The sequence below is a fragment of the Petromyzon marinus genome, chromosome 27 (genome assembly GCF_048934315.1).
Source record: "Petromyzon marinus isolate PM22_M1 ecotype Great Lakes invasive population chromosome 27, UKy_Petmar_22M1.pri1.0, whole genome shotgun sequence".
Lineage (NCBI taxonomy): Eukaryota > Metazoa > Chordata > Hyperoartia > Petromyzontiformes > Petromyzontidae > Petromyzon > Petromyzon marinus.
The window spans coordinates 8,509,121-8,533,146 of NC_133693.1; the positions used below are offsets into that span (position 1 = coordinate 8,509,121).

A 24,026-nucleotide genomic window follows, 5' to 3' on the forward strand; every position below is an offset into this window, starting at 1 on the left:
GGTATAACATAGACAAATTCCACCTTTGAATTATACAATGCGTTACTTTACACTCCCCTATACATTAGACTATCAAATATTAGACTTGTAACATTACACTGTTTTATTCTATGAACCCAACTATATACCACACTACTGTATATTCACTATGCAATTACGATGCTATATATTGCCGTATGAGTTATGTTAAACATTACAATGTTATACTATTAATTATTATACTACATGTTATAAACCATATCATTAACCGTGGTGTGAGAGGTATTAAGAGGCAATGCCAGCGAAAGGGCGCGGTCTGAAGGTCACCATAAAATACAATCAGTTAAGAACCGAAATGGTTTAAGACATCTTTCCAATAGTTACTAAGCCAGAATCCATCTTCTCGGTTGAAATTGTCTCCGTGCTTGTGTATGTGGATGGCCTCATGAACGAATCTGTCATGGTAGCCGGATGGCTTGCAAAGAACCTCCGTCTTGGAGAAGTCAATGTCATGTGAACCCACTGAATTATAAGAGTGATCTGCCACGGCTGAGAAGTTCGTCCTACCGTGTTTCAAGTCTGCTTTATGTTCGCGGATGCGGTCTGAGATATGTCGTTTGGTTTCTCCAATGTAGCTGCTACCACAGAGGCACTTCAGTTTGTAAACACTCGGGTACTGTATGTCTGGAACCACATCTTTTACAGATGGAACCAGATCATGGATTTTATGTACTGTGTTGAATCGGACCTGGATCTTGTGTTCATTCAGGATTTTGGAGATCTTTTTTGTGACCCCGCAATGTAGGGTAAGGTGATGGTTTTGAATGGTTCCTCAAGAGGATCCTTCTTTATGACTGTGGTGATAGCTTTGCGGATTGTGTAGTCGGAGTAACCATTAGCCTTCAGAGCTTGGTGTACGTGTTTGAGTTCACTGGAAATGCATTGGGCTTTTTGGTATAGGGTCTTGATGAGGGAGTTCTTCTGGGATGGATGGTGGTGGGAATCCGGTTTTAAGTAAGCATCCGTATGGGTAGCTTTCCTGTAGACAGAGTGGCTAATTGAACCATCAGGTCTCCTTTTAATTAAGACATCCAAAAAGGGTAGCTTGCCTTCTTTTTCGACCTCCATGGTAAATCTGATGGCTGGGTGTATGGAATTGATGTGGTCCAGGAATTGGTCTAGAGCAGGTCGGCCATGTGGCCAGATGACAAAGGTGTCATCCACGTGCCTCTTCCATAAGGTCGGGCGTAGAGTGGCAGTCTGGATGGTGTCAGTTTCAAAATTTTCCATGAACACGTTGGCTACAACTGGAGATAGGGGGGAACCCATTGGGGTGCCCTTAGTCTGTTTGTAGAAAGTTCCATTCCAGGTGAAGTATGTGTTGGTTAAGCAATGCCTCACCAGAGGGGGTACCTACATATGCAGTCCTTGATTAATCAAGTCTTCAATGATTGCGATGGTATCAGGTACCAGAACTTTGGTAAATAAGGAAACCACATCAAAGCTGACAAGCAGGTCGTCTGGGGACAGGGAAGTACCCTTGATTGTCGATACCAGGTGAGTAGAGTTTAGTACCACAGAGGTGTTTTTTCCAGTGAAAGGTCGTAGGATATCAGACAGAAAACGAGCCAGTTTGTAGGTGGGGGAGTTGATAGTGGAGACGATGGGACGAAGGGGTATATCTTCTTTGTGTATCTTTGAAAGCCATATTATCTTGGTGGTCTGGCCGCAGAAGGTTTCAACGAGAACTGTTTGGTCTGATCAATTAATGCTGTTGAATCAGAGATGATTTTGTTGGTTTTGGTAACCAGGCTGTTGGTGGGGTCTCTTATTATTTTTGTATAGCTGCCATCGTTGAGTAGTTCCTGAATTTTGTTATATTCTATTTTGTCCATGATGACAGTGGCATTGCCCTTGTCGGCTGAGAGGATGACAATGTCACATCTCTTTTTTAATTGAGATATTTCAAAGCGCTCATCTTTGCTGATGTTGCTAGGTGGCATCTTAGCGTTTTTGAGGGTTGCAGAAACTTCAGATCTTGCTACATCTGCAGCGATGTGACCCAGGCCCTTGAGTGCAACGTCGACATGGGCAATGATATCATTAACTGGTACGTGTCTCGGTGTGACAGCAAAGTTTAGCCCTTTAGCTAAAACGAATTTCAGACCAGAAATAGAACTGTTACTGCGATTAATTACGACTTTGTTAACGTCTATCTTTTCGGTGTGTGGGTCCGATTTCTTCTTGGAGGCCATCCACACATACAAGCACGGAGACAATTTCAACCGAGAAGATGGATTCTGGCTTAGTAACCATTGGAAAGATGTTTTAAACCATTTTGGTTCTTAATTGATTGTATTTTACGGTGACCTTCAGACCGCAGCTCTTTCGCTGGCATTGCCTCTTAATACCTCTCACACCACGGTTAATGATATGGTATAATAATTAATAGTATAACATTGTAATGTTTAACATAACTCATAAGGCAATATATAGCATCGTAATTGCATAGTGAATATACAGTAGTGTGGTATATAGTTGGGTTCATAGAATAAAACATAGTGTAATGTTACAAATCTAATATTTGATAGTCTAATGTATAGGGTAGTGTAAAGTAACGCATTGTATAATTCAAAGGTGGAATTTGTCTATGTTATACCATGTAGTTTAGTTTGGAGGGTATAATGTCGTATTACATAGTAGTCCTGTTTAAAGCATAGTCATAATGCAACTCAGTACACAGCAGCGCACCGTGGCTGTTTCTCTTGTTTTTATTTTGTGTTTTTTCTTTTTTCCCCTTTGTTGTCGTTGTTCCCAGCCCCCTCCCTCCTCCGCTCCCGGAGGTGGGGCTGGTAACATGCTAATCCAACTCTGCTAATTCAACTCCGCCCACACAGCTTTAAAAGACGCGGTCCTTGCTTGACAGCGTTTGTTCAAGCTCTGTCTTCTGGACAGACCTGTTTCTTCACCTGAAGAAGGCCACTTGTGTTGTGGCCGATACGTCGTGAGAATTTTATTATTTTAATTATTATTATTTAATTTCCATTCTACGTGACTTTACCGAAAGTACCAAGAAGGTGAATCCTTATAAGGGCTTCCAAAGTGAGTGGGCGGGCGGGGGACGAGAGTTGCGAGGAGGAGAGCTGTGCGGCGGAAACAGCCCGGGCGGGCCAGCCAGTGCTCGTGTAGGAGAACAGCACGAGGTAGAGCTGGAGCTGAAGGCCAGGGGCGCAGTCCAAGTGTGTTAGACAGTGGGGGGGGGGGGGAGGGGGTAGAGATAGGGGGAGAGAGAGGGGAGGGGGGTAGAGATAGGGGGAGAAAGAGGGGAGGGGGGTAGAGATAGGGGGAGAAAGGGGGAGAAAGGGGGTAGAGATGGGGGGGGTAGAGATGGGGGGGGTAGAGATGGGGGGGGGTAGAGATGGGGGGGGGTAGAGATGGGGGGGTAGAGATGCGGGGGGGTAGAGATGCGGGGGGGTAGAGATGCGGGGGGGTAGAGATGCGGGGGGTAGAGATGCGGGGGGGTAGAGATGCGGGGGGGTAGAGATGCGGGGGGGTAGAGATGCGGGGGGGTAGAGATGCGGGGGGGGGGTAGAGATGGGGGGGGGTAGAGATGGGGGGGGGGTAGAGATGCGGGGGGGGGGTAGAGATGCGGGGGGGGGGTAGAGATGCGGGGGGGGGTAGAGATGGGGGGGGGGTAGAGATGGGGGGGGGTAGAGATGCGGGGGGGGGGTAGAGATGGGGGGGGGTAGAGATGGGGGGGGGTAGAGATGGGGGGGTAGAGATGGGGGGGTAGAGATGGGGGGGTAGAGATGCGGGGGGGTAGAGATGCGGGGGGGGTAGAGATGCGGGGGGGGTAGAGATGCGGGGGGGTAGAGATGCGGGGGGGGTAGAGATGCGGGGGGGGTAGAGATGCGGGGGGGGTAGAGATGGGGGGGGTAGAGATGGGGGGGTAGAGATGCGGGGGGGTAGAGATGCGGGGGGGGGTAGAGATGCAGGGGGGGGTAGAGATGCGGGGGGGGTAGAGATGCGGGGGGGGTAGAGATGGGGGGGTAGAGATGGGGGGGTAGAGATGGGGGGGTAGAGATGGGGGGGTAGAGATGGGGGGGGTAGAGATGGGGGGTAGAGATGGGGGGGGGGGCATTGCACCTCGCAGGACACATCAACACTGCTGACGGTAGAGGATGACAAGAAAACACAAATCAAGTCATGACCCAAAGTGGTTGATGACATCTTTCCAATGATTGCTAAGTTTTAAACCGTCGTCTCGGTTGAAATTGTGTCTGTGTCTGTATATATGGATGGCTTCGTGAACGAATCTTTGTTGATAGCCAGTCGGATTGCAAAGTACCATCGTCTTAGAGAAATACATTTCATGTGAACCATCCGCATTAAAGTAATGATCAGCCAGGGTAGAAGTATTGGTCCTGCCGTGTTTCAGATGTGCCTTATGTTCACAAACACGGTCCGAGACGTCGTTTAGATTCCCCAATGTAACTGCTGCCGCAGATACAGCTTAGTTTGTAGACGCTGGGATATTGCATGTCAGGAATCTTATCCTTCATAGATGGGATCAGATCATGAATTTTATGCACTGTATTGAAACGGACCTGTATCTTGTGTTTGTTCAAGATTTAGGAAATCCTTTTGGTTATCCCTGCTATGTAAGGCAAGGTGATATTTTTTATTGGATCTTCAGAAGGCTCCTTCCTCACGGTTAATGTCATAGTTGTTAAACAATAATAAAAAAAACAGGCAATCATTTTTATAACCAATTATCAATTTCGGAAAGTCATTCATACGTAATTGATTCCAGTGGATGTTTAATTAACGAATGCACTAAATATAACGTTCTGACGTACAAAGAGCTGTGTCGGGCGGTGGCGGGTTTAACGACACATTCATATTTACGTGATATAACCCCAAACCAAACCTTTATTATGGATTGTTCACATAATGTACATCTCATCAGCTTCCAGGAGATACCTCATTCATTGAGATTGGTGCAGCTATCTAGGAGGAGTTATCCAGAGACGCATACACAATGCATATTAGCCACAACAACATACATAGTTTTGCTGAGCGTCAACGTTTACAGAAAGGGCGTTATTGCTGTTCCCACAACCTGCATGGGGTCCCAGCAATAATGAATCCTAATTTTTTTGCAACCAATTTTTGGGATTGGCGGTCGGGGATGAGAGGGGTGGCGTTTCGAGTTGAGAGAAAGGAGCGGGTGGGGGGGGGGAGAACCGTGATGGAGGGAGATAGGTGGCGTGTCCGCTCGGCCATCACGTCGCTTCGCTTAAAATGCGACCCCCCCCCCCCCACTGTGGCGCACAACCACCCAGAGAACATTCCGCTTCACAGCCCCCCCACTCACCCCCCGCAATCACCAGTCTTGACAATTCAGCAGCCCCCCCCCTCCCCCATCCATTTACCAGTAAACTGCCAATGCCTCTTAATGCATTCTAAATGAAGCATACAGAACACGTAAATTGGTTTTCATTTTTTTTTGCTTTAATATGTCATGTCCTGCGATGCATAAGGCTTGCAGTGACCCATTCTTTATATGCGCCTAATTTATATATAAAAAAAACTCCCATTATTGGCTGTAAGGGGCACCTACAGGTCATTGCAGGATCACTAGAAGAGCTATTTACTGCGGTTAGCAAGGTAGCCTGTGGAAGCCATTATCACTATTGTTAACCTCTTACAGGTTGCTTATCTATTAATGCATTTACTTCAAATGCTCAGCTCGCGCATGTCATTTGGGCCTCTGAAATGTAATTGGAAATTTCCATGTGTCTATATTTAACCGGGACTGTTCATTTGATTCCAATGCATCCTGTTTGGACTTATCCATGTGTCTTCTACGAAGCTTTGCCTTTTGATACACTGACAATAATTAGTTATTGATATTGAAATAGAACAATCTTAGACCGAGTTATGAGTTCTGTGTATATCTCTATTATTCGTTTATTGGTATTGGAGTTGTATGTTTATCTACATAATAAAAACTTGAGGAACATTCTGTTAGTTGGCTGTTGCCCATAATGCCAAAGGCAGAGCACAACTATATATTTCTATTCAATGGTATTACTATGGATACACTGGGCCCTGTTATGGGAATATCGAATTTTCACTGCTGACCCGGGGCCACCAATGTCGCATTGCTCCAATGCACGTTTGAGTTTGGGGACACTCGTTTTGGTTTTAATATTATGACTTTCATGAACAGCATTTTACATATTTTGTGTTGTCTTGTTCATGCGTAAATAATTGTGTAACTTAGCCACTAAATAGTCTTGTAAAATATATTTACATATCTTCATAATCTCCATATATATAAAATGCAAAGTTGTGAATATGTGTCTGTTCAAAATGTTTAGCGTACTTCCCGACATGAAACAAACTTAAAATTTGCCATGTGGGTACTTTTCAGACTGTACACCATGCAAAAATTATAAATATACACTTTTTTTGGGGGGGGGGTGGGGGAGCTCAATGATGTATATACTTAGCGCGCCGCGTTACGAACCCGGCGACCCGAGTTCGATTCCCGCTGCCACCACCGGTGACGATTATTTTAACCGCTCCTGGGCCTCCCCTAGGTCGACTCAGCCTCAAACGAGTAACTGGTGTGGTGTGTGAACATCGCCACTGGGGGGACAAAGGCGGCCGGGCGTGGTGAATCCAAGTCCCGGGCGAAGCCGGGTAGTACAGCTAGTGGTATATTAAAAAAAAACACAAGTTCATTGGAATTAAGAGTGACAACATCTGTTTGAGCATACAAGAAGAATACAGTACATCACAAATCCTACTCGGTGGGAACTGAGGTGGCTATGTGAAAAGATCAGACGTGTGAACTGATTTTGAACATTACCGTTACATGATGCACATGTAGGATACTAAAATGAAGTACGGGAAGTGAGCGATAGGGCGTGATATTACCACCACATCAGTGTTACACATGCACAAATAATACTGCACGGTGATATGGACAGTGAATTGGTCAGGGCGGAAATGTATGCGTGTTGAACTTCGTTTGCACCGTATGTAGCCAACCGCACTAATTGGAGGCGTACGGTCACATTGCTGTAAGTGGCCATACTTTTAAATATTTTTCAAATGATGCCCCTACAACTTGTGTATGTGTGTGCATACATACTGTATATCACTCAAGTGTATTTGTTGCAATGATATCATATTTGCACTTGACATTTTTATTTTCATGTAGGCCAATCTGTCAAAATTCTGCGAACGACCCTTTGGGGCCAGTTAAAAAATACACTGCCAAGAGGTTCACAGCACAGCCCCTCTAAAGTCACCGATGCAAATGAACCTTTCATTCATTCAGGAGAACTGTCATCAACCCTGCCAAGGGTACGAACCACTTTTCAGATAATTAAATGAGACACTCACATCCGTAAGAGCGTGGGATAGATTTGACGAAACTCCTAGAGACACAATGACCTTGTTTTCCCAACCATGCCTAATCGCTTCGAACAGGGTTTCCCAAACTCCAGCACCACGCTTGTCTGTCAGCGTTGACCGATTTTCTCCTACCCTTTTAAACACGAATTAACTCGTTTCTACGCTGCACGCGCCCGATGATTGTTAAACACCTACCACGTGACAGCGATAAGCAATTAACGCTGTCTGCAACACGTAGAACGCGTGCACACAAGACAAAGATCCCCTGTATAGCCTTAACATACTGCTGGGGCAAATGCTGTAAACGAGCCCCTATGAAGGCATACGATGGGGTGGGGGGCCAGCATCACGCCCGGGCACCTTTGTCCCCCTCGTGGCGATGTTTGCATACTGTTCCCGGAACTCATTTAAATCTGAGTCGACCTAGGGGATGCCCATATCTCAGTCTTTACGTGAATCGGCTCCAATAACCGCAGATAGCGTTAATTGCTTAGCGCATCACGTGGGACGTGTTTAACAATCATTGGGCGCGTGCAGCGCGGAACGAGTTAATTTGTATTTGAATGGGTCGGAGTAAATCTGTAAACGTGGAAAGACGACGGAGCGTGGTGGGTCGCGCGTACTGGAGTTTGGGAAACCCAGGCTTAGAGATAGCAGATGCAAAAAATAAGTAATATTATTTTTTTTTAAATACGCTTTCATGAAATGTACCTTACGAGTAATGACAGAACTCCACGACTCCAGGAAAAGGCCCCAAAGCTTGCCCATAAAGTAAAGTGCCGTGGTGATTTACAGCCAACGTCAGTTGAGCGTGGACAATTAGACCCAAGCCGAAACATAACATGTAAAAAAGAATGTTAAAAAATATATTTTTATGATAGAATATGGTATTGTCATCAGTATGACATAAGTATACCAAGTTTGCAGTCGATATCACATTGGGAAGTGGGTTAAAATTGAGTTACAAGATTTGAGGATACAACAACAGACAGAGTGAGTTAATAAAAAGCGTGTAATAATAATGATAAAAAGCGTGTAAAAAGGCCGCTTCGCCAACCACGAGAACACGCACGACCTGAATTTCCAGTCACTTTCTCCGTTGCACTCTTGCTTGGAACTACGGCGCATTTCCAGCCAGGTCAGAATGCCATAATCAGCTGGTCAAGTTGAGGCGATTGCTTTTCCACGAATTAAAAATGTTTTTTCTTCAAACTCTCGTGGGTTTACTGACCATTTAAATGAGCGCTGTGATAAACGTGGGTTCCCTCCTGTACACAATGTCCAGTTTTATATTTCCTGTCGCGCCGTGGACATCTGTTCCAACGCTTTCCTCCTGCTTTTGTAAAAAAAAAAATAGGAATTCGTATTCCTGGGCTGCAAATGCAGACGCCGTAGCGCGTGACGTTTGGAGCCTCTGAGAAGCGGGGCATATCTTTTGAGCGTTCTAAGAAGCTGGTTAGCACGCGAGCGAAAGTGCCGGTCCAAACATATGCTATGAAAGATAGATGCTGCGCTTCTCCCACGCGCCTAAGATGATGGACGCTACCTGAGTGTTCAGAATGAAGCCATGTGTATTCGGTACCGCATTGACTATCGAAACGAATAGGGGCAACGTCAGAGTGGAAGTTTTAATGTATGTAAATACGTTTTTTTTCTCCGCTCATAATTACGCAGCGGACGTGTGTCTATGAGTGTTGTGGCAAACACCGAAACAGTCGTGGAAATTTCCACCTGCCTGTGATGGTAGCCAGTCTATCTAAAGGAAAATCACAGTGTGGTTGTCAGCTCATCAACTCTGGAGGAATGGCAGGCAGCTTCGACCTCCAAGCTCGATTTGAATTCACAACCTTGCATGTATGATGACCTTCTTTCGCACCGTACTCCTTGCCAACCGTGTGAATCGGAGGTGGTGAGTCCGTCACGCGTTCTAGCCACAGATACCACCCAGTCTGATTTTATAGCTGTGTGTGTCTGCGTGTATGAATAAAATCACCTCGCCAGACTGGTGGGTTCTGGTGATGAGCACTGGCTCGTTACGAAGCCCTTTTCTGTGTAAGCACCGCAGGGGGAATATTCACAGATTAGATGAAACTTGCTCCCAACCATTTCCCAGCAAGGATGATGTAATTTCTGGTTTCAGATGGAGAGCACTTCTTCTGGACCGGGGTCCGATGGATCATGTCCACACTGGCTATTAAAGTGGGCATTTGTTCCGTGGCATAAAAAAAAGAACAGCAACACCCGAATGTACACTGGTGTAGGATTCGTGTGTGTGCAAAGTGTGCTCGCTAAGTGCTCGCTAACAGGACTTGCCCCAACAGTTTGTTAAGGCTATATGGGGGATCTTTGTCTGTCTTTGTGTGCAAAGTGTCATTTCGTTCGAGTGAACAGCTTGGCAGGGCTCAGCACGTATGGTGGTCCCGAAGCAGTGGTGGAAATTTCACATCCCCATGGTAGAGGCGGTCTCTCCATACGATGACGACTATATTGCACCATATTGTGTACACTGGTGCTGTTTTACCTAGCTTATGGATTAAAGAGTAGATTACATTTAACTGATAACGGTTATTTTTGCTATCAATGAGAGGAAAGTAAGATCTCGACGTTTTGACCACCTGGCCTTATACAGAGGGTGTACAGCTTTGCAGTAAAACGTACTGGATAAGGAGATTGGGGTTTTGTGATGGTAGGTTGGGTGATGGATGGATACCCATTTGGAATCTGATGCACCAGAGTGAATGGGTAAATGTGGGTCAGCCTTTTGAACATGGACTACAAAAGCTATGTACAAGTATTGTACATATACAGTATATCTGGTTTTGTTGGCTCCATTGTACACTGTTGAATGGATGCCTACACTACACGTGTCACTGCACTTCATTTTGTGAGCCAAAAAAACAACGATGCTGTCCTATTGATGCTTAATAGCAAGATTCCACTGCTGCCCCCCACGATCTGGAACTCGCTTCCCCCAGCCGTCTGTGCTGTGGACTTCCTGCACCTGTCCAAATCCAAGTTCAAGACCCTGACTGCCCCTAAAATAGATGTCCACTGTTACACTTTGGTGTCTACATATCTTGTAAACATTTCTTGCGAAACTGTGTTGAGACTTAAGTCGAAGATTTATTGTAAGAAAGCAGTGGGGTTTTGTTAAAACATTATACTGTACTGATGATAATGTCCTCTTATTTTATTTGTGCGTTAATGGGATTGATACATATTATGTTTACATGTAAAATGTGTATACTGGATGTGATTTGAAATTATATTTGTAATACTAAGAATCCAATCTTTTGACTTGGGGTAATGGCTATTGTTTGTTTACATAACTCTTATGCGTATCCCACAAAAAGCGGTTATGTGTTACCGTACGTATTATGTGAGCTAATAAAAAAAAACAGTCAGCCGTTTCAATACGTGGCACATTCTATAACAGATTTCCATTTGGGTAACATCTGCGTAGGCATTGCTGCAGGCTGTACAGCGATGAGTAATAATCCAGGTTGTTACAGTTATTTGTGGGGTGATTAGTGTTTCCTTAATCCCATTCCCGTGCCACACTCCACAACATCTTACCCGTGGGACATTCGACTCTATCGGAGAGAAAACGAACTTCCAGAGAAACTAACAGCACGTACGTCTCATTTTAACCCTTGGGGGCAGACGAAGCTCGCAAATACGGGGTGATTTTTTTACTGTGTAAATTGATAAAAATGGGATGCGTGCGGACAAAGCTTGCGTAGACAAATACACCTTATGGCAGGACCCCGGCGTCCCATAAGCCCCCGGCTCTCGCTTAAACATGAAATTATAATATAAACATTATATTATAATGTAAACAAAAACTGTGCTCTTTTTCACCAATGGGTTTGAAGGATGGTGGCAAGTGTTGTCTTGTTAGACTATACCTTTAAAACTGAAAACTACTTGCCTGCAGTACCTCTATTTAAATACACTATTGAAAAGATAATTTACACCCCTCTGTCAAGCATCGTGTTTCTCAGTGTGGATTTGTGAACACACTTTGTAAACAGTACGTAAAATAGTACTCGTTTTAAATTCGCTGTTCATATTGTAACAAGCATTTATACCATTGTTACTCTACAGAGTAGTGGGTCGCTGCTCCTCTTATCCGCATTGATACGAGCGGTACGTGGGGACTATGAGTTAAACCGCAAAATAAACCTATCTACACAGATGCATACGGACAAGAGACGTATTATAATTATCAAACAGGAGGAATTAACGGTGGAACGCATCTCGTCTGTTAAATATCTGCAGGTAATAGGATTGTCATCGATTGATCCTGGCTGCAGACATTGGTAGGTCACAAATAATAATGAAGATAAGAGAGCAGTTTCACTGCATTATTTATACCGTTGTGACAAATGAAGGACTTAAGTCGTGTCGGCGGTTTGAGCAGCTTTGGCTAAGACTTATGATCCTGCCCATACCCGAGCATGGAGTGCATTCGCTTGTTCAGCTCTTGTGCACATTCGTCCTCGCTACTGCGCTTGGACAGAGTCGCCAAAAATAAACAAATTAATATCGATTTTTACTTCCGTTTATTCGGGACCCAGGAGTCCCACCATAAGGTTCTAATGAAGCTTCAAATAAAAGGATCCACAGTCAGCTTTTATCAGTACGATAATTTTTGAGTTATTTCATAAGGCGGGTTATTTTCATAAATTTCTTATTGCTCCCTGGGTTTTCATGGATATGGATAAAAAAACATACTCATTTAATTATACTGTGGTGTGCTTGTTTATTTATACATTCCAATATTATAATTACATTAAACGCATTTTAATATACAGCAGAAGATATATTCAGTAGAGCTTCACTTGTACATGCGGAGTTGCTTCCGATATTAGGAATCCACTGGAGCTATACACTTTTAAACCTCAGATTAGCACGGTTGGCTGTGTACGGTGCGAAAGAAGTTCACCATAAATACATGTGGGGAACCTCGTGGGGTTATGCGCGGATTTACTCCACTCATCAACATAATTAACGATAGAACAGGGATAAGACGATAAATTTTGCAACGAACTCTTGTAGTTTCATATTTGTTCTTTCAACACAGTTACTGAGCACAGACCCAAAAGCCCAAAATATCAAGCGGCCAGACACAAAATAACATTGTCAAAGTTGTAATGGATAACGAGTGAAGGCCAGACGATGCCTCATCCGCTCCAGTGCCGTCTGTTAGAGAAGCCGCGCACGGCTGGTGATTTGAACACCAACAATTGACGGTATTTGGGCCTGCGGTCCACACAGGCTCATCATTGATCTGTCCAAGTTGGTCTGATGGACGCACAATTAACGAGTGAATTAATAGATAAGTGAACACGTTTCTTACCACCTCTCAAAATCTTGCTCACACAATATGAATTCAAATTGTATTGTGTGAATGCAACCTATTAAAATAATGATCCAATTGAGATAAAGGAAGCAGGCAATAGTTTACGTGAACCTTTTCTAGTTTTTATTATTTCACAATTATATTTTTGCGAGTACCATAGTTTCAGCATCTATGTGCAGGAGAAAACATCAGTCCATTCCGAAATGCCCTCTGACAGCAACACAGCCATGTAGGCAGTCTGTGACATGGAGGTGTGAAGTATTTCACCAGGCCCTCAATTGCTAGCTACTCACCAGACTATGAGCTCTCTAATGGTGCAGATGAGTGATTGGCTCACAGCTGTGCTGAAACGTTTCCGCAATTATGTAGACGTATTACAGGATTCGACAATTCCTCCTCTGAGCGGGATCGGTGTATGCGCTGTGCTCTCGTTTATATCACAGTTGTCCATTTGCTCCAAGCTGCCTAAAAAATAAACGTCTGCTGATACGTCTTACAGGTAGGTTAAGCTTGTGTGCACGACAGTGACTAGATAGTATTTAAGAGTTGTAAAACTATAAAACTAAACTGCTTTTTTTTTGTTACCAGGAAAGGCCCACTGAGCTACACAGCTCTTTTTCAGAAGCGACCTGGCCACAAATGATAGCTCAACGAAGTGGCTTTTCATCATGTGGAAATTTATAGCAGTCAAATACTCTAAATGCATGTGTTTAAATGTGGAGGTGAAAACCGGAGGACCCGGAGAAAAAAATCCACTCCATCACGGGGAGAACATGCAAACTCCAAATATAAAATCCACGACGTCCTGTATACCAGGTGAGGGAGTTGACATCTGACCACCGCGGCACCCGCCTTTGAAGGCCTTGGATTACTGCATCAATATCCACTGATTTAAATGCCCTTTTATAGGCTTCAGAGGCTTGATGCAATGATATTTAAACGTATACACTTTATCTATTTTATGTGTTTATTTTTAGCGATATGCTTACCTTTCCTATTCTTAGCACTCCGATGTTTTTTGTTGTATTGGTTGTAACTTTCTGATCCACCCCTACTCAACATCTGTGAAAATAGCTTCATAGCTCATCGGATTTCTCCAAAATAAATACAGATTCTGATGTAAAAAAAAATTCTTTAGAATATGATATACTGCATGCGGTCGAGGGTAGAAAAATAACTCCATTAAACCTAGCTTGTTCATTTAGTTGGTTGGCCTCTAAATGTTAAAATTATATTTTCCCAGTAATCTTCATAAAATATGCAAACGTTGAATATTATTGGTCCAACGTTGCATGTTTCGTGGGTATACAAATATATTTATTACTTTTAGACACTCGTGCACTTTTTGCTCATTATTATCCATTTGCTCATATTAGATGGTATTTATGTAGAGGAGTGAAATATGCGGTGCGCACAGTTGACCGAGGGCAACTGAGGGCAAACAGGTGTGCACGTTGCAACAGGAGGTTTGCACAGACAAACCGCCAGTTGCGGCGGCTTAAGCGGAAGCACGTGAGGGCTTGTGATGAGCAGGGAGATATAAGCGGGTGTGGGTGTGAGAGTCGGGAGTTGTTGCCGGGGACTAAGAGTGAAGATATCTCGCCGCTGCCGCTCCAGCCGTCAATGGGATCTTAACCCTCACGCCGTCGCTGGGCGGGTGTTGGCTGAACCCCTTGCCCGGGACAGACGGGTGAGCGGGTCTGAGGGAGCGTAGGTGAGGGCAGCGATGGAGATGCGAAGTTGCTGTGTGCGGAGTTGCTGAGTGCGAAGACGCTGTGTGCGGAGCCGCTGTGTGCGGAGTCACTGTGTGTAGAGTCGCTGAGTGCGGAGTCGCTGAGTGCGGAGTCGCTGAGTGCGAAAACGCTGTGTGTGAAGACGCTGAGTGCGAAGACGCTGAGTGTGAAGACTCTGTGTGTGAAGACGCTGTGTGTGAGGACACTGTGTGTGAAGACGCTGTGTGTGAAGACGCTGTGTGTGAAGACGCTGTGTGTGAAGACGCTGTGTGTGAAGACGCTGTGTGTGAAGACGCTGTGTGTGAAGACGCTGTGTGTGAAGACGCTGAGTGTGAAGACGCTGAGTGTGAAGACGCTGCATGTGAAGACGTGTGTGAAGACGCTGTGTGTGAAGACGCTGTGTGTGAAGACGCTGTGTGTGTAGACGCTGTGTGTGAAGACGCTGAGTGTGAAGACGCTGTGTGTGTAGACGCTGTGTGTGAAGACGCTGTGTGTGAAGACACTGTGTGTGAAGACGCTGTGTGTGAAGACACTGTGTGTGAAGACGCTGAGTGTAAAGTCGCTGCGTGTGAAGACGCTGTGTGTGAAGACACTGTGTGTGAAGACGTTGTGTGTGAAGACGCTGTGTGTGAAGACGCTGAGTGTGAAGACACTGTGTGTGAAGACGTTGTGTGTGAAGTCGCTGCGTGTGAAGACGCTGTGTGTGAAGACGCTGTGTGTGAAGACGTTGTGTGTGAAGTCGCTGCGTGTGAAGACGCTGAGTGTGAAGACGCTGAGTGTGAAGACACTGTGTGTGAAGACGCTGTGTGTGAAGACGCTGTGTGTGAAGACGCTGTGTGTGAAGACGCTGTGTGTGAAGACGCTGAGTGTGAAGACGCTGTGTGTGAAGACGCTGTGTGTGAAGACGCTGTGTGTGAAGACGCTGTGTGTGAAGACGCTGAGTGTGAAGACACTGTGTGTGAAGACGCTGTGTGTGAAGACACTGTGTGTGAAGACGCTGTGTGTGAAGACACTCAGTGTGTAGACGTTGTGTGTGAAGACGCTGTGTGTGAAGTCACTGTGTGTGAAGACGCTGTGTGTGAAGACGCTGTGTGTGAAGACGCTGAGTGTGAAGACGCTGAGTGTGAAGACATTGTGTGTAGAGTCACTGAGTGCGAAGATGCTGAGTGCGAAGACGCTGAGTGCGAAGACGCCGTGTGCGGAGTTGCTGGGTGGGAAGACGCCGTGTGCGGAGTAGCTCAGTGTGAAGACGCTGTGTGCAGAGTCGCTGAGAATCAGAGCTGCTGAGTGCAGGATAAGTGAGGTGCAGAATAGATAGGAGTGGGGAGAATTAGAATAAATGTGACCCTACAGATAGTTATAGGTGTGCCTACAACTGGTGCAAGAACAGGTGAATAAAGTGTAAGCAGGTGACTTGCTACAACGTGTCGGTGTGAGTCATTTTTGTAGACACTACACTTATGATGGTACTCATATCCATTGGTGATTCTGAGGCAGTGGCAACAGTACTATGGCACGGAAAGTGTAAATAGAAATGGCTTCCAGTATCACATAGCCAGATGTAATATTTACTGTTATATTTCCTTCGAAGCTAGATAACAGAAATCGTGTTTGAACTCTTGTCACTTATTCATGTGTGCAATATATACTTTATTAAAGCAGTGTCTCCTGTGGGGGCACTGACAGTGCCTTTCTCCTGTATCACAGCGGTTCTACAAAGCAGTATATGCCATATACGGCATACGTTCCACCAATTATTTACAAATTATACTGTTAATGTGACAGTAGCAATGACCACACACACACACACCGATCTGTTGGTGTGACGACTGCTTCTGTCAATTGTTAAAATGGCTCTGTTTGGCTTTTTATAGATGTACAATTCCTTTACCCTCGCAGAGGGTAAGCAGTTTCTGGTATATCTGCGTGTTTTGCAGGCTATTTGTGTAAAATCATTTTTTACCGAAGTGTGTGGTTTTGGCATTTTAGCATTTTTTTAAACGCACAAAGAACGCCACTGAAAAAGAATCTGCCTCTGAGTTCCCACCTCTTTACTTTATAGCCTATTAAAACTAAAGGTAATACAAAATCATCAAGGACATACATGTCTGTGAGGGTATTGGGCATTTTGTGCAAAAAAAGCAATTCGTGCATCAGTAGAGTTTTAATGGAAATAAAGTTAATTGACTTAGGATAAGCTGATGAGTTTAAAATTGGTTTAGGTGATTGGATTGGTGAATCCAGGAATTGCACCGAAATCTAAGCGCCCTCCAAAATGAATAGTGCTTTTGAAGCTCCAAGTGTGGGTTTTCCTTCTTTCCATACAGCTTTTTAAAAATGACCTTCATTAAAATGGGATTAAAACTAAAATCATAATAATTTTTGTTCGGGCAAGCACCCTTCACCAAAGGCATTTCAGAGTGCTATTGAGCTCAACTTCAATACTCAAAAAATCACTTCACTTGCAGTTATAAATCAAAATATTTCATCGTAACCACGAAATTGTAAAATAGCCCTCACAGTTTTCAACAATAATACATGAACACACTGTACAATACTAAGTATAATCATGCTTCTATAATTTCTTAAATGAATTACATGAAACAGCTTGAACGACCAAGATGGTCTTTCAAATTAGAGAAAAACGAATTAGAAGGATACATGTTTTCGTCTTTTAGAGAAACAGATATACTATCCGGTATATATATTTACAGTTAAGCGAGCAATACATATATATGTATACAAAATATTCTATACCAGTATTTCCTCATCAGTCACCAGCTGTAGATAACAAGTAGGGCTGAATAAAGTATATTTGTGCTGTCATTATTGACTTATCCAAGTCGTATAACTTTCAAGGTTGACCTACATGCGCATGAACCTAGTATCAGGGAGGTGCTGTCTTGCTTTCCTTATATGAACATTATTCTCCTGGGTCAGCCAGCCACCTAAGTGACGGTTCACTAAAAGTCGTGAATTTATTAGGAAGAAAGAGACAAATTAGCACCATTAGTGTGCTAGTTTTTCAAGTATGGTTCCACAATTTGCTTGCCTCGATTGAAATTTTATTTCTCTCCGCCCACGCGAAGAAAAAAAAACCATCACACACGTCACAGGGAACAAAAGAGTGAGTCAACTAATTGCCACGTGTCAAGATGGACAAATTTACCGCTGCTCATTATCTAGCAATCACATCATTTAGCACGCCAGGTTACATTCTGTAATTTAACAGCCTTTAGCATTAAATTAAAAATGGGAGGTAGGTGGTAAAAATGGTTGTGTGCAATTAATGGATGAGATAGGATTATTAACATTTAAATAAGAAATGCGATAGTAGGACGGGAATATCTTCTGGGAAATCTTGGAAATGTCACCATGAATGCTGTGCACACTCGGGTTAGGGTAAGGCATTAACTTGAATGGTTAACCTTGTCTTCATCATCAAAACACGGCTTTGATGAAAATGTGAGAAGTATACGAGGATAAAATGCATCACGTGATTTGTTGGTGATTTTTAACGCAAAATTAGGTAGAGGTACAGAGACGAGAAGGTGTGCCAGTCTGGCATCAGAGTAAGACATGTGAAGCGAGCTTTTTACTAAAGTTCACAGCTAGCAAATATAATGAAAATGAGAGCATACGGAAGCCCAAAATGAGATTGACAAATCCCAGGTTGGTCAGAGATGTCTGGGTCGTCAACAAAAAAAACTAGAGGCGATCACAGACTGCTGTGGTGCGACCAAAGGCCACAGCGAGCAAATGGCAAATTACAGCGAAACCACCACCCCCCCCCAAAAGAGTTTGCATAAAATATCTAGGTCAGCAGGTAACTGATGTGTGAGATTGACTCTAAGCAACAGATTAAAATTCCTGAAGGAGCACACTGAAGTAACCACTCTAAATAATGAATTAACGAGTAGCACTTAAAAATTAATTAACTAGAAGTTTGACTGGAGGTGCATGCTTGGAATTTGCAACTGAAATGTGTGCAAAGAAGAGTGGAGCAATGCATGCTTGGAATTTTGATAAACAGAACTTGTGGATTAGCGATCATATGCAGGTTAATGACATAATTATAATTGCTAAGAAAAGTAAGTTGGCTTTGGCCTGACACGTTGATCAGAAATAATGACAAAGGGATAGAATGTGTCCGAGAGAGAGGACTTTCACTGAGGAGATTAAATCAGCTTGTGTGCCGGTGCTGGGTTGAGTGTTACAGCGCTAGACCTTGACAATTAGCGATATCTTGGGGAGGCCTTCATCCAGCAGTGGATTTATCACGGCTGGTGATGTTTTTGAACGTGACATATCCAAATAGGTGTAAATTGTGGCAATTCTTTTCAACCAGCAGCTATCAAGGGATATTTGCAGCCATTCATATTGTTCTGCTGTTATTACTTAACTGCAGAAAGTTAATGTTTGGCTTGAAAACCGAAACGAATATTGTATTTTTTTTATTCATACATTGGCAATGTCTACTCTGCTGAATGATATTGTAGTACAGTATTAACAATTCACCATGCAGATGGCAAGCTGTAATGCCGAGAAGGATGATCAAGAAGAAGTAATATTGGAGGCAACAAATCCTTCAGTCTGTCTCAGTATATAACTATCGGGCATGTAATGACTCACCCCCTGGTGCTTTGATGAATTGCCACATTTAGACGTTCTCACGTTATTCAAACATTTAATATTTTGTCTAGTTGTTTTCAGATTGTGTTGCTCTAGATTGTTTTACTGTTTTGCACAGAATCGATTTTAATCTTTTAATCAATCTGTCGTTACACAGTTCTAGTGGTTCAATCGCAACCTAAAAAAACACCCACGCGACTTTATGGGCAGGTCATGCGTGATATGGACAGTCGGGAAGCAAAATAAGCCCCTCAGATATTGGTACTTAACGGGCCTGAAAAGGGGATTGGTTAGAGGCAGGGGATTGAAGGGATTGTGGAGGAGAAATGCAAATGTATAGGGGGGGAAACGGAGGATGATTGACAGGGTGGGAAGGTTGGAATCCGTTCTTAAAAGTGGCAGGTGATTGGCTGGAGGGAAAGCGGGTCAAGGAACCTTCGGGAAAGGGGCTTGATGGATATATGAAGGAGAGCTCGGGATGCTTGGAGTGAAGGGAATTCTTGAAGACCGTGTCTCGTGCTGGAAGAAATAAAGAATCCTCTGTGTAGGGTGTCACTACACAGTTGTGTTTGCTTTATTCGCATTAACGTAACATGAGAATGTGTCATTCCATAATTGTTTTTAATTCATAAACATTTCACATGCATGAGTCTCACAATGCAGTATGATAAAGGTTGTAACAGCTCTCTCGCTGGTTCAGCAGTTCTACTGCTGGATTTGTTTTTTTTTTCACCCGAGGACGACCGCTTGTGTTGCGATCGAAACGTTGTGATATATATTTTGTTTTATTTTTCTTCCTACGTGACTTCACCGAAAGACCCAAAGAGTATTGTGAAAATCGATGTTTTTTAATCAAGTAACACATTGTTACATGCCGACTATGACAATCAAATCATCTTAACGTCAGCCATGATCTATCCATTGTTGGAAGAAGTCCTGCTTCTTGATCCACCTAGAATAAGCAAACCAGCTGACATCGTCGCAACCATCTCCGTGGTTGCATACTCTCAGAAGCGTTCCCTCCTTTGGCTGATACTCCATCGTTATTTTTGACCACTGTCCATCATTCGAGTGATGCGGCCCTCCCGATCCCCCCTTGCTTTTACTGACAGTCATGTGACCCGTATGCGGAAGCGTAACGGAGTGTGCCTGCCTGCTGATGTCACGCACCCCCCGCAACCCTCCGTGGGTACAGTGCCATACAAATGTCTTGCAGGTCTAAGGCGTTCTTCGTGCAGCATTGCTTTATTATTTGAGTCGTTTACTGCCGTACGCACCCTGAAAGTTGCGTGTGTCTGCAGAAAGCGCGTGTATGTGTACCTATGGACGCGCGCGCGTGTGTGTGTGTGGGGGGAGCGGTAGTGTAGTGGTTAGCGCGCTGCGCTATGAACCCGGCGACCCGAGTTCGATTCCCGCTCACGGCCACCACCGGTGACGATTATTTGAACTGGTCCTGGGCCTCCCCTAGGTCGACTCAGCCTCAATCGAGTAACTGGTGTGTTGTGTGTGAACATCGCCACTGGGGAGACAAAGGCGGCCGGCGTGGTGAATCCAAGTCCCGGGTAGTAAAGCTAGTTATTTCATATGTTATAGCAGGTAATATGGATGTTATAGCAGGTAATATGGATGTTCTAGACAATTTGCTTGACCATGAGAATGGCCACATGGGGAGGCCTTAATCCAGAAGTAGTTAGACGATGGCTGATTGTGAATACTATGTCCCCATATATTTAGCGAGTGCCTAGTAGGGGTGGCATGGTACATGATGGGGCTAGCACCCAGCAAGCTTGGCCAGGCCAGCTTCCCAATTGCCACAAATGTGAAGCAAACCCAGGTCGCTGGGATGATAACAGAGCAATGGTAAGAGTATCGCACCACCGCTCCCCTCTCTATAATAGAATGCACATACATTTCACATGCGCGCGTATAATATATTAATATAGAATATGCATGCATATCCATACATGCATAAATGTGACATATACATACAAAGCGTGCATACGCATATGCTCCCGAAGCTTTACCGTGACCAATATACCACTTTTGAAAATAGACAGGTAATGATGTTTATTTTTGCCACGCAGTTTGATGCTTCATTCGTGTATTCATGAGAACGTGAGAGCCATTTACGTGGCTCCACGGGTGGACCCCAAACATCCATCCATAGAGAAGTGTACGTGTGAGCGGGGCTTGGGGAGTCGCCTGCTCCTTGGGTGTCACATTTAATTAACCGATACTCTGGGAAGAGAGGGGGGTGGGGGTGACAGTTCAATTGAAGCAATGACAAGTTCATTTGCATCGGTGACAACGAAGGCTGCTTTGTTAACCCTTTGGGTGCTGGAGGGGTTTTTTTTTGTTATAGACCCAGACCCTGCAGGGTCATTAGCAGAATTGTTGTGATGCGCTGTGCATTGCATCGCTTTGCGGCATTGCTCTTTGCCAACAAAAAAATACGTGCATCCAGAATGCAATGGTTTTGCATGCAATGATCAATCCCTCTCCACCTGACCCACTCCTCAGTGATTCGATGATTAATCATGATTCAGGGTCATGATTCGGTTGCAAAAATTGAAGACCTGATCTCTTTGTTTAATGTCTTGAAAAGGGGAAAACCTATTCTCATGTCTTGATTGTAATATTATACATTTTCCTTGTCTTGATAATAGTTTTGTTTGCATTAGACAGCATATACTTTGCATAACATTTACATACATTGTAAATTATTGTCATACACAGCATTTGGTACTTGTATAATGAGCGTAAGAATCTCTTTAGATGGATGCATCGTTATATGCCTAATGCCTGCCCGCCCACACGGAAGGCTTATCAAATCCTAGTGACAACCTTTAAGTGGCCCGAGGTCTGGATGTAGTCTGCAGGCTCCCACATTCAAAAACCCTAGTGGTCACGCATTCCACTGACCGACAGATGCTTGCTATTCTTGTCATGTAGTAAGCATGGTAATGAACATAATTGCTACAAACGGAAAGCAGGCCCATAAGGAAATTAGTTTTTGCTGTTACATGCTGTTACTGGTATGATATTCAATGTACAATTCACCACCTCTCCCCATCTTCTCGCGATGCAATGGATTGTCAAGATCCAGGAGCACAATTCGAATCAATACTCTTTTTTTTACTATTGTGGTGAGTTTAGAGGCTTCCATTGGCTACAGGGGTCAAATCAGCTGTTTACATGTAACATATACACTTTAAAAAAGTTTAGTGTTCAACACGGAGGCAAACACTCTGGACTGGGAGGCAACACTTTTATTTAACAACTTCCCTAGTGGGTAACACTGAACGTTATTCGGGTTCTATAGTAGGTGATGTGGCTAACTGTGTGAGTCATAGTACGTGATGTGGCTCACTGTGTGAGTCTATAGTAGGTGATGTGGCTCACTGTGTGAGTCTATAGTAGGTGATGTGGCTCACTGTGTGAGTCTATAGTAGGTAATGTGGCTCACTGTGTAGTCTATAGTAGGTGATGTGGCTCACTGTGTGAGTCTATAGTAGGTGATGTGGCTCACTGTGTGAGTCTATAGTAGGTAATGTGGCTCACTGTGTGAGTCTATAGTAGGTGATGTGGCTCACTGTGTGAGTCTATAGTAGGTGATGTGGCTCACTGTGTGAGTCTATAGTCGGTGATGTGGCTCAATGTGTGAGTCTATAGTCGGTGATGTGGCTCACTGTGTGAGTCTATAGTAGGTGATGTGGCTCACTGTGTGAGTCTATAGTAGGTGATGTGGCTCACTGTGTGAGTCTATAGTAGGTGATGTGGCTATGTGAGTCTATAATAGGTGATGTGGCTGTGTGAGTCTATGGTAGGTGACGTGGCTCACTGTGAGTCTGTAGTAGGTGATGTGGATCACTGTGAGTCTATAGTAGGTGATGTGGCTCAGTGTGTGAGTCTATAGTAGGTGACGTGGCTCACTGTGTGAGTCTGTAGTAGGTGATGTGGCTCACTGTGTGAGTCTATAGTAGGTGATGTGGCTCACTGTGTGAGTCTATAGTAGGTGATATGGCTCACTGTGTGAGTCTATAGTAGGTAATGTGGCTCACTGTGTGAGTCTATAGTAGGTGATGTGGCTCACTGTGTGAGTCTATAGTAGGTGATGTGGCTCACTGTGTGAGTCTATAGTCGGTGATGTGGCTCAATGTGTGAGTCTATAGTCGGTGATGTGGCTCACTGTGTGAGTCTATAGTAGGTGATGTGGCTATGTGAGTCTATAATAGGTGATGTGGCTGTGTGAGTCTATGGTAGGTGACGTGGCTCACTGTGAGTCTGTAGTAGGTGATGTGGATCACTGTGAGTCTATAGTAGGTGATGTGGCTCAGTGTGTGAGTCTATAGTAGGTGACGTGGCTCACTGTGTGAGTCTGTAGTAGGTGATGTGGCTCACTGTGTGAGTCTATAGTAGGTGATGTGGCTCACTGTGTGAGTCTATAGTAGGTGATATGGCTCACTGTGTGAGTCTATAGTCGGTGATGTGGCTCACTGTGTGAGTCTATAGCAGGTGATGTGGCTCACTGTGTGAGTCTATAGTCGGTGATGTGGCTCACTGTGTGAGTCTATAGTCGGTGATGTGGCTCACTGTGTGAGTCTATAGTAGGTGATGTGGCTCACTGTGTGAGTCTATAGTAGGTAATGTGGCTCACTGTGTAGTCTATAGTACGTGATGTGGCTCACTGTGTGAGTCTAGTAGGTGATGTGGCTCACTGTGTGAGTCTATAGTAGGTGATGTGGCTCACTGTGTGAGTCTATAGTAGGTGATGTGGCTCACTGTGTGAGTCTATAGTAGGTAATGTGGCTCACTGTGTCAGTCTATAGTAGGTGATTTGGCTCACTGTGTCAGTCTATAGTAGGTGATGTGGCTCACTGTGTGAG

General features: G+C 44.2%; 1 protein-coding gene across 6 annotated transcripts in view; it reads left to right on the forward strand.

Annotated features, from left to right (window-relative positions):
* Positions 1 to 24,026, forward strand: part of EYS (eyes shut homolog) — a 539,265-nt gene that overhangs the window by 241,040 nt on the left and 274,199 nt on the right. Inside the window, exon 1 of one of the 6 annotated variants that reach the window (XM_076070104.1) lies at positions 4,144 to 13,591. The exons of the other annotated variants lie outside the window; for them this stretch is intronic. The gene's annotated coding sequence lies outside the window, so the exon portion shown is untranslated. Of the gene's footprint in view, positions 1 to 4,143; positions 13,592 to 24,026 lie in introns of those variants that run through there. 6 annotated transcript variants of the gene reach the window in all.